This window comes from Pinus tabuliformis, chromosome 7 (genome assembly GCF_031772625.1).
Source record: "Pinus tabuliformis cultivar Carrire ecotype Pingquan chromosome 7, CPIR1, whole genome shotgun sequence".
NCBI classification, from domain to species: Eukaryota; Viridiplantae; Streptophyta; class Pinopsida; order Pinales; family Pinaceae; genus Pinus; species Pinus tabuliformis.
In genome coordinates this window covers 2,017,745,563-2,017,756,750 of record NC_142293.1, presented here as the reverse complement: position 1 = coordinate 2,017,756,750, position 11,188 = coordinate 2,017,745,563, and positions in this window count along the sequence as shown.

The following is an 11,188-nucleotide window of genomic DNA, read 5'->3' as shown; positions in this document are numbered from 1 at the left end:
GTAAAGCCTGGTAACTATCGCTTTCATTGTTGGTTGGGTGATTCCTCCTCTTTGAGAGGACAAGTGCTAGTATGGACTTGTGCTCCCACGTACCGTCGAGTATATATTGGGAGACCACAATAGGCTATATCCTTTATCCATAGTAAGTCATTTCTGCCGCCCTATCGATCACAATGCACTGAAAACAACATTCGAGAAGATTGACTACCGTATCGTAAAAAGTATTTTGTAGTTTTGCGATTGGTTTGGTAATCCCTTTGTCTAGATTTCCATAGTAGTCTCTTTCATTCCTTTTTAGACTCCTTAAAGGAAAAGGACCATCTAAGCACTTGTCGCTTCAGGCTCATTAAAAATCGAAGGTGACTAGAGTCATCTTTTGTTTTTTCTCGACTCTTAAAAATTGAAAAAACAAGTTGTGTCAAAGCGTCTAAAATTTAGTTTAATAGGAATACTATCACCATTCCCGCGTTGGTCTTAGGTTGAGAAAGATGGAGTACACCAACCAAGGATTTCCCCTTGGAGGAAATCCTAGTCGTTTCCCATCTCGGGGAGATGTTGGTGCACCTCATATAGCCACATTGTCACTTCTAGGGTTGACGATTGGCTTGCCAATATGGCTCTTCTCGACCTTCGTCCTTCAGAACACCGTGATTCCTGAACAATCGAGCCAGCAACTAGATGATACTAAAGTTACACCCCAAACTTCCACTTCATCTGATACTCCCTCTCCTCCTTCCTCTTCGCTTGATAAAGCTCGTAAAGCCAAAAGTCAAGTAACTAAGAAGGAGAAGAAGGGGAAGGAGAATAAAGAAAAGAAGAAGAAGAAGCCAAAGGCAAAAAGGGGTAACCGGGCATCATCTAGTGAAAATCCGCACACTGCACCGTCCAAGCCTAAACCTCCATGTGTCATTTGCAAAGGATACCACTATCATCGAGATTGTCCTTGCATCCCTCGGATCTTAAGGGACTAGTCTCCTTGTTTGCACAATCCGGTGTCATCAACCTCTAAAGATCATGTTGAAAGTACACCATCAACTAGTGAAAGCAAAGCATTTAGACAGAAAAGGAAATGTAAATTTCCTTGTAAACTGTGTGAAGGCGATCACGTCATCCACCGTTGTCCCTTCCTAGACGAAGCTAAAAGAGTCTTGGATAACCGTCCTACTTCACCACTACGGCTTCCTCCTGGATACAAGAAACTCTTGCCGAGTCCATCACTAGTTGAAAATCTGACTGGCACACCATTGTGGTTGGTCGAAGCATCAACCATTGAAGATAAACCCGCTGAATCCAAACTAGACGAAAGTCAAAAGGTTGAGGCGGCAGTCGACCCGGTCTTGTCTTCGGAAGGTCCATATTCAAATGATACAATCACCCAAGATAATGAGAATGACACCGTTCAAATTATTTTCATAAACACAGACTTCGATGAACATCGGGGAAATCTACCCATTCCTTTACCACAGGAAGGAAGTTCGAGAGAGTCATATCTGGCCGTCTATTCGGTCCCACCTCCAAGAAACCTAGACGTTTCCTTCAATTGGAATCTACTAGGAAGACCCCGTTTACCTGCTAATGTACCATTCCGAATCATTGTACAAGCTTACAAAATGATAATGGGCGGTACCATCATAGATGAAGGGGCTTCTGTGAGTATCCTTTCCTCAATTGCTTGGGAAGCACTTGGTTCACCATCGCTTCTGCCTGAGATGAGAAATCTGACAAGCTTCAACAAAGGAACGAGTCGACCGTTAGGCATCCTTCCCAATGTGCCCATAACGTTGAGAAGGAAAACCGTTTACATTAACGTAATGGTAGTCCAAGGACCTATAGATTATAATATACTCCTTGGGCGTGACTATATTTATAGCATGGGAGCCATTTTCTCCTCACTCTTTAGGGTAATGTGTTTTCCGCATGAAGCCCGAGTGGTCCAGGTCATAGACCAGCTTTTGTTCCCCGGTTCACACATAGCTAACAGTCAAATGCCATCCCTAAATGGTATTTTCACACAAGGAATGTCTCATCAATCTCCGGTCCTTCCACCTGAAGAGCGTGAGTGATTCGGGGGGACATGACTCAAACCCAGGGGGCATGCACCCTGGTCTGTTTCGGTAGGAAAACCTTGGGTATAGGGTAAGTTTCCACGAAGGATTTAAGACTGGTCCAACACCTGTCCGTATAGGAAGAGGGAGTTAGACTGGAATAAGATTCTTTCGTTAAGGTTAGGTGATTGGAGCCTTTGTCCATATGGACTAAGCTGAGGAAGTGTTTCTGTCTACTATGCGGATGTAAATTATCTTGCGAGCGCGAGAAATTTTAAATGGTAACCTGGAAACTTTACTTCACTATACCTAGCGGCATGCAAACCTTTTTGCCTCAAAGTAAAGAGAGACCATTAATTTTCTTAGTTTGTAGTTTCTCAAACCCTTTAAGCTCATAGGATTGGTCGTTCCTAGCTTGCATAATGAAAGGATTCGGATCAAAGTTTCGAATGGTGAAATCTCCCTAAAAATTGAACCTATCAATGATACATTCTTATTATACGACTGGCACGAGCAGTTTTTATGCAAAGTTCAAGGTCATTAAAAATTAAACCTTAGCAATGAGCAAACGTTCCCCCAAAGTTTAAGCTCATTAAAAAATGAACCAATCCCTGGTAAATAACCATTGTGAATGCATTATCATCAGCTCTTGAGCCCTAGTCGTGTTCTTACCATCACCTCCACTCTGTTTAAGCTGATCATTCACCTCCATTTGATTGTTTACCCCTTTTGAGGAACTGCTACGAAGAGTGATCCTGTTAGCCATCCTTGTGACACTGCCATGATTGGAAAATTCCAAACCTTACCTGGAATCAACTGCTACCTGAAATTATCACTCGTTCCTCAAAAAACAGGTCTCCTTTAAGCTCTTTTCATCTGACTCGTAAAATATGAAAAGATTGCCAAGCAATTGGCCTCTCCAGCGCGTTAAAGGTACCGGGAGTGCTATCCCTCCTCTAGATTTTAATCTTTTTGGACCTGAGGGATTATTACACAAAAAGATCGAGCGCTTGTTTTGTTCGGCTCGTTAAAATTACCCAAAATTTATCCCTTTTGTATTATTTTATACTTTTTCGGACTTAAGGGATTATATGACAAAAAAGGATTATTGGAGTTTCCTTTATGTCCCTTCCAGACTCTCTAAAATTGAAAAGGACCGAGTTATCTTTGTCGTTAAACTCGTTAAAACCAAATAGCGACAAACTTGTACATGTAGACAAGAATGAGTTTCATTGTCGCTAAGCTCGTTAAAACATAGCGACAGGTTTTCTCAAAGGGAAAATTATAGAACAAGCATATGTTATCCTCCTCAAGCTTGACAAAAATAAAGAGGTACTGGTCAGCAATGATTGGGGAAAAATTGGGAAGAAAACTTGAAGAAACTTTATTGATAGCAAGTTGCTTTTGAACATGACACTTTCACTCCAGATTTGAGTCGGGTTGGGTTATTCCGTTCACCGGTCATATCACCATTGGTCGCTTGCACCATCCATATTTTGGGTTAACGCTACCAATCCATGTCAGTGTCGCCGGAATGTTCAACAGAAGTCACTTAGAGAATTCACCTGTGTCTCATCCACTGCAATGCATTCATGCTCCATTCTTTCGTGACCGCCACCCTAAACCCTATATCATCATATCGTTTTCACCTCCAAAATTATTTACTCCATTTCATGTCATTGATGTGGGATTCATTAAGGCCCTCCTACGACAGGTCGCCTCTTGTCGACATCAGCTCATTATCCAAGAAGTCGACCTAGGAACAACCCTTTTAGTACTTTGAAGCTTGCATACCTCAATGGCAAGTTTCTCACTTCTGGCGACAGGTTTACATCAATGGCCTTCGACCGAAATATTTTGCGTGGTGTTCGACACCAAGTCCCTTTTTCACATCATGTGAATTGTACTATAGTACCTTGAGGGTCATCATCATTATCGGTGATTCCTCTTGCACTTGTTAACAACTTGCATCATTGGTTGGTAATCAGGGGATGTCTTTCCATGTTTGACTCCAGAACATCTTTCACATGGATCAACTTCTACTCCGAGTGAATATTGGAAGCGTTTGAAGACCCTAGATCTAGTTTCATCCATCAGGGCTGCGATATATTCAGGAAGATAAAGACATCAAATGTAGAGCATTGCTGCACAGATGATCATATGAATCAAAGGATGATGACTCTATCAGAATCATCAGTCTACCTCACAGACGGTTGTCTGTCTTATGTACATGAAAATGAATTTATAAAGTTGAGCATGGGAATGCCCGCCTCAGCTAGTTCATGAAAAATATTATGAAGATAATGTATTGTATTGTATCTTATTACAGGTCACCTTCCAACTCGAAAAAACTTTGGATCCTCATGATAAAGCATTTCACCGGACATCAAAAGATTAACGATCTCATGCTTTAGGGGGCCACTGTTATAGACATTTTTGGGCACTGCAACCCCAATCATACATGTCCATAAACCAAGGGTTCCTCAGTCCCTTAAAGTGTTGTTTCATACCCTAAAGGAACAAGGTCAGCGGATTACATCACCTCCCAAAAGTTCTCCATAGGAAACTGCTCAGAACTGGAAAAAACTGTACCATACAAGTTGCTCAGTGCTAAGGTTGCGATGCATCCCACCTGCCCAGTGTAAAGTGTGCAATGCATACACAAAATCCCTTCTGTAGGGTACGATGGGAGAGAGTGGACGAATGGCATAGACAATTTTCAATGTGGATGATCATAGAATCTTCCAGAAACTTCTCCCATGACACTTGCCTCTCTCAATTCACCCAGGGATGAGTAGGAGATCATCAAAATCCAAGTGGAATCAAGAACTATCAGAGATAGGACACTAATCAAAATCCCAGAAGCTGACTCACCCCCCTGCAATCATTTATATATGGATACCTCATCCCAGAGATCCAGAGGATGGAATTTTGTATCTTGTAAGGAAGTGTTGTTGGTTTCTTGGTGGAACATCATAGTGTTGGGTGACCTAAGCTTTTCATGAGGTGAAGAAGGGCTTTCATACTGGGAGGATGACGCTGGGTCAGAACAATTGGTTGTAATCCTCTTTGCTATTCTTGATATTAATAAAGTTATTCAAGTTTTCCTCCACATTCTTGTATGTTTGATGATATATGCATTTGTGTGGTCAATATATATCTGGTCCTGTATTATTTATGATTGAAGATCTCTGTTCTTAGATAGTATTATGTTGCTTTGATTCCACAGGTGCTCTTTGAAGCTGGGTAGACAAAGGAAAAGCGACAAGGATCTGTTAGAAGGGAGAGGAACCAAGCAAGGAACCAAGTGCAAGATTGAGGTTGGTGTCCTTCAATCCCCTCTTATCTACTTCTCATAAAGGAAAGTGAAAGTAGTTTTAGTTTGTTTGTCTCTAAGATAGTTACCAGTCTTAGTGGGACTAGCATCTCCGAGTGGACACTAGATTTCCCGATAACACCTTTCCAAGAAAAGTTTAAGATTTTTTTATCTTTCAAGTTCCTCCTAGACATAGGATTTTGTGTCGATGTTCTAACAACATTTTCTCTTTATTACGTGTGCATATTTGGTTTTGAACCGCATGGAGCCTAATGTTTTGCAGAATCTATGGCCTACTTAGAAGTGTAGGTTTTAACCCCATACAGGAATTACTTGCATACGAATTCTAAGAACACAGAAAATAAACAATGCGAGAGTATAACACATAAAACACATATACATAGAGATTTTCCTCTGGATCCAAAAACTAGGACTACCAGCTTGGTTTTTCATTATGTTCCTTTCAATGTTACAATACATATTTATACATGCCAAAGCATCCAATACCATGGACCGAAAACCATCGCGTCTGAAACCATGTGCGAAAATCATGCACAAAACCATAGGTGGGTTTGCCCAACCTAACATAGGGTCCAATACCAAAATTTTAAACCCCCTGTGACTCCCCCCTGTAACACCCATTGTTTCTCTACACCAAGAGAACTTCTCAGAGCTCACAGATTTTGTCAATGCATCTACAGTATTCTTCAGAGTGTCCACCTTTACCAGTAACACCTTTTTGTCTTCTATCATTTCCCTCACAAAGTGATACTGAACATGAATGTGCTTTGTCTTTGAATGGTAATCAGGATTCTTTGCAAAGAAAATTTCACTTTGGCTATCAAAATCTATCCTTATAGCTCCCTATACTAACCCCATACTTGAACACAATCTTTGCAACCAAACTTCTTCCTTCCTTGCATGAGTGGCTGCCATGTATTCTGTCTCTATAGTTGATAGTGCCACTACAGATTGTTTCTTACTCATCCAACTGAATACACTTCCAAATAGGTTAAACACATACCCACTTGTAGATCTTCTTTGATGTAGATCTCCATCCAAATCTACATCAAAAAAGCCACGAAAGTCCAACACTCTGTCCAATCCTAGTCTTCCTTGGTAGCACAAACCATAATCACTAGTGCCATGCAAATTCCTGAAAACCCACTTCACTGTTGTCCAATTCTCCTTTCTTGGTTTTGACATAAACCTGCTCAATACTCCCATTTCATGTGCAATGTCTGGTCTAGTACAGACCATTGCGTACATCAGGCTACCAATTGCACTTGCATATGGAACACAGGACATATCCTCTTCCTCTTCTTGTGTCTTCGGACACTGTTCAACAGATAAATTTACACCTATAAGAATAGGAACCTTCACCAATTTACTATCTTGCATATTAAGCCTCTGCAATATTGTCTCGACATACTTCCTCTAGTTTAACCAGAGCTTCCTCTTTATCTGATCTCTTTTAATTTCCATGCCCAAAATATAGTTTGCGGCACCAAGATCTTCCATGTCAAATTTGGAGGACAAATGGGTCTTCAAATCCTGGATCATTTCTTTGTCATTTCCAACCAGCAACATATCATCCACATACAAGACCAAATAAATAACACGGTCACCAATTAATTTAAAATACACACATCGATCTGCTTTGCTTCTGGTGAAGACAAGTCCCCATATAAATGTATTAAATTTCTGATACCACATCCTTGGTGACTTTTTTAACCCATACATAGACTTCTTTAACTTTCAAACCAATTCTTTCTTACCCTTCACCGCAAAACCTTCAGGTTTCTTTATGTAGATATCCTCTTCCAGATTCCCATGAAAAAATGTTGTCTTCACATCCATCTGTTCTACCTCAAAATCAAAAGCAGCAGCAATGGATAAAAGTAATCTAATAGAAGTTACCTTGGCAACAAAAGAAAAAATATCACCAAAATCAATTCTCAGCACTTGGGAATAACCTTTTGCTACTAACTGAGCTTTGCATTTATCCACCTTTCCTTCTACATTTGTCTTCTTCTTGAATACCGATTTTCTTCGAATGGGTTTCCTTCTAGCTAACAACTCCACCAAATCCCAAGCCTCATTTTTGTGCAAAGATGCCATTTCATCAACCATGGCCTCTTTCCAGAGTTTTCCATCCTCTAAAACTACTGCTTCCTTCATAGTTCTAGGATCATCATCAACGATAGATAAAACAAAATTTGAACAGAATGTAGATGGACTATACCTTTCGAGCTGCCTTCTTTCTCGAATTGACCTTCTCACACCCAGTGTTTTTGGCTCTTCATTTTCTGATTCCTCCTCTGCTGTAGAGTTTGATTCTTCCTCCTTTAGCTCAAACTCTATCTTCATAGGTTCTTTTGGTTGGAATTCATGTTTAATAACATCTTTTAACATATCTGAATACCACATCTCGGCTGTACACAACTTTCCTTGTTATTGGGTTCCAAAGCTTATAACCCTTTAAACCATCCTTATACCCAATAAAGATGCACTTTTCAGATTTACTATCCAACTTGGTTCATTTCTCCTTTGGAACATGTACATATGCATCACATCCAAGTACCCTCAAATATGAAAGAGAGGGATTCTTACTAGTCCATACCTTTTATGGAGTCTTATCCTCCAATGCTTATGAAGGTGATCTGTTGACCAGATAACATGCAGTCTCCACTGCCTCTGCCCAAAATTTATGTCCTAACCTAGCACCACTGAGCATAGTTCTTGCCCTTTCGATCAAAGTCTTGGTCATTCTTTCTGGAACTCCATTTTGTTGAGGTGTATATGGAGCAGTCTTTTTCCGTGCTATACCACAATTATTACAGAATTCTTCAAATTCCTTACTGCAAAACTCTCCACCATTATCTGTCCTCAACACCTTTGTCTTCTTCTCTGTTTGGTTTTCCACCAGAGCCTTAAATTATTTAAACCTGTCAAGGACTTCAAATTTCTTCTTAAGGATATATATCCATGTATTCCTTGAGAAGTCATCTATAAATGATACATAGTACATAGACTTACCCAATGATGGAACCTTCACAGGTCCAAACACATCACTGTGCACAAGTTCTAATATCTATTTCGCCCTCTTACTACCAGAGGGGAAACTCACTCGATTTTGCTTCCCATATACACAATTTTCACAGAAACAAAATCCAAAGAGCTATTACTCATACCTTCTACCATACCTTTACCATGAAGTATTTGAAGGCCCTTATCTCCAATATGTTCAAGCCTTTGATGCCATAACATGGTCTTCCATCCAGAGACCACAAGATTTTATGCTCCACTTTTAGGAACCATAGAACTGTTGCACCCATCAACAATCGTGCTACCTTGCAGCTTGTAGAGAGTTCCAATCCGAACTCTCCACATCAATACCAATTCTCCCCAAACCACCTTGTAGGTATCCTTTACAAACACTATTTTTACACCTACATCATCCAACTTTCTTACAGAAATCAGATTTCTAGCCAATGCAAGAATATACAGAACACCCAGAAGTGTTCTAACCCTTCCACCTTTCAACTTCAACTTTATTTTTCTACGACGAATGATTCTAGCCTTCCTATCATCCCCTAAGAAGACATCACCACCATCATATTTATCATACTTGCAAAACCACTCTCTATGGGGAGTGAAGTGAATGGATGCACCTGAGTCAATCAACCATGCCTCATGACCTACATGTGTACTTGAAGAAGCCAAGTACACATCCCCACCTTCATCTAAGGCGCTTTTAGCCTCTGCAGAAGGAGCATCATGAGATCCCTTTCCTTTGTTACGAGATTTAGATTTACAGTCCCTTTTGTAGTGCCCTTCCTTTTGCATTTCCAGCACACCACCTTTACAGGTTTTCCTAGAGATTTAGATCTCCCACTCGATCACTTATTTTTGTTTCTATTATGGGACCGTCCTCGTATAGACAAGGCATCACCATTCGGGTTGTCCATATTTTCTGTCTCATCTCCTCCGTCAAGAAGGATGAGACTATTTCATCAAACTGCAAGGTAGTTTCATTGCTACCTATTGCAATAACTTGAATATCCCACAAATATCATAGAGAACACAACAAACTAATGCAGTTATCTTCATCTGAAATTTTGATATCAATAGACGATAACTGACTTACCACAATATTAAACACATTCAGATGCTTTGTCACTAAGTCTCCATCTTTCATCCTCAAGTTATACTTTTTTCTATAGGAACAATTTATTCACGAGAGACTTATATTGGTACAAAGTCCCTAACTTGTCCCACAAAGCCTTCATCGTAGGTTCCCCTAATACATTCAACAATACTGAATCTGAGACACATAATTGTATTGTGCTCCTTTCCTTCCGATCTAACTTTTTCCATTCTTCATCGGACACTCCCATTGGTTTAGTACCCAGATCTACTGCAATCCGCTGATCTTTATCCACCAACAAATCCTCCATATTGAGTTTCCACAACTCAAAACTCTGACCATTAAATTTTTCGATCCCTATCTCTCCACTGCTCACCATCTTCTTTCATCACCAGAATCGATCTCGCAAATCTCCCACTGAACAGGGTGTACCACAGGCCCGAGCGAAACCCCTCAGCAACAAAGGAATCCCCTTGAAGCAAAATAAACTTTGATACCAAATGTAGGTTTTAACCCCATACAGAAACTGCCTGCATACGAATTCTAAGAACACAGAAAATAAACAATGCGAGAGCATAACACATAAAAGACATATACACAGATATTTTCCCCTGGATCCCAAAATCGGGACTAATAGCTTAATTTTTTATTATGTTCCTTTCAATGTTAGAATATTTATACATGCCAAAGAATCCAATACCATGGACCGAAAACCATCGTGTCCAAAACCAAAATTTTCCATGGCGCTACCCCAGACCCCATAGAGTGAGGTTACCTAGACCCATCAAACCCCCTGTGACTCCCCTTTCTATGTAATTGGTGCAACGAATAGGGTAGGGGGGCTCTGCTCCCCTCCTAATCGCCTGGTTAACTACCTGGGCTAGTCATGGAAAGAATATAATAGAACCCAACAAGAAGACTTTTCACTCATAGGGAAATAACATTTAGTTGGTCCTTTGTTTTCATAGGGTTATGCGTTTTAGTCGATCCCGATTGTGTGTTATACATAACTTATTCATTTTGTTTAAAAAATTTACTATATTATAATGTTATATTTTTTGAAAATAGGGGCAAGTTCCCTCTTTGAATGACAGCAAAAATCTCGCCATTTTAATTGTCAGATATCAAAGCTAGGTTCTCTGAGGTATTTTACCCTTGTGAATATTATTGTAAAATGTTTTCAATGTTCTTCTGGTATATAAGAAGTGTCTGGTATATAAGAAGTGTGAAGGCATATTGACAATGTGCCTGCCTATTTTCATATGTGTTTCAATTCTAGATTTTGTATTTGCTTTCTGTGAGGAATCATCATATTAATTTTCATGGATGTTAAAGCTACCTTAATTTTCTTTATAGTTCGTAAAATTTACACACAATAGATATCATCTCTTTGATGGTATGATGACAACTAAAAGGTTAATTGTTAATAATAGGAGTCATCTTTTGTGGTTGGGCTTCATATTGATAACGACCAATACTAGAAATTAAATCGTGTTCAGGATTCAACCCTTGATTTGGATGCAGTTGTTTATGGTTTTCATGATTACTTATGGTGACTAGATTACCAAATTACTGTGGCCAAACCCTCAATCCTAGTTCCAAACCTAGTTTTAGATTTCGCTTTTCCTTGGATTTTTTAGAAATATTCTAGTGTCTATTTTTTTTTTCAATGACTTA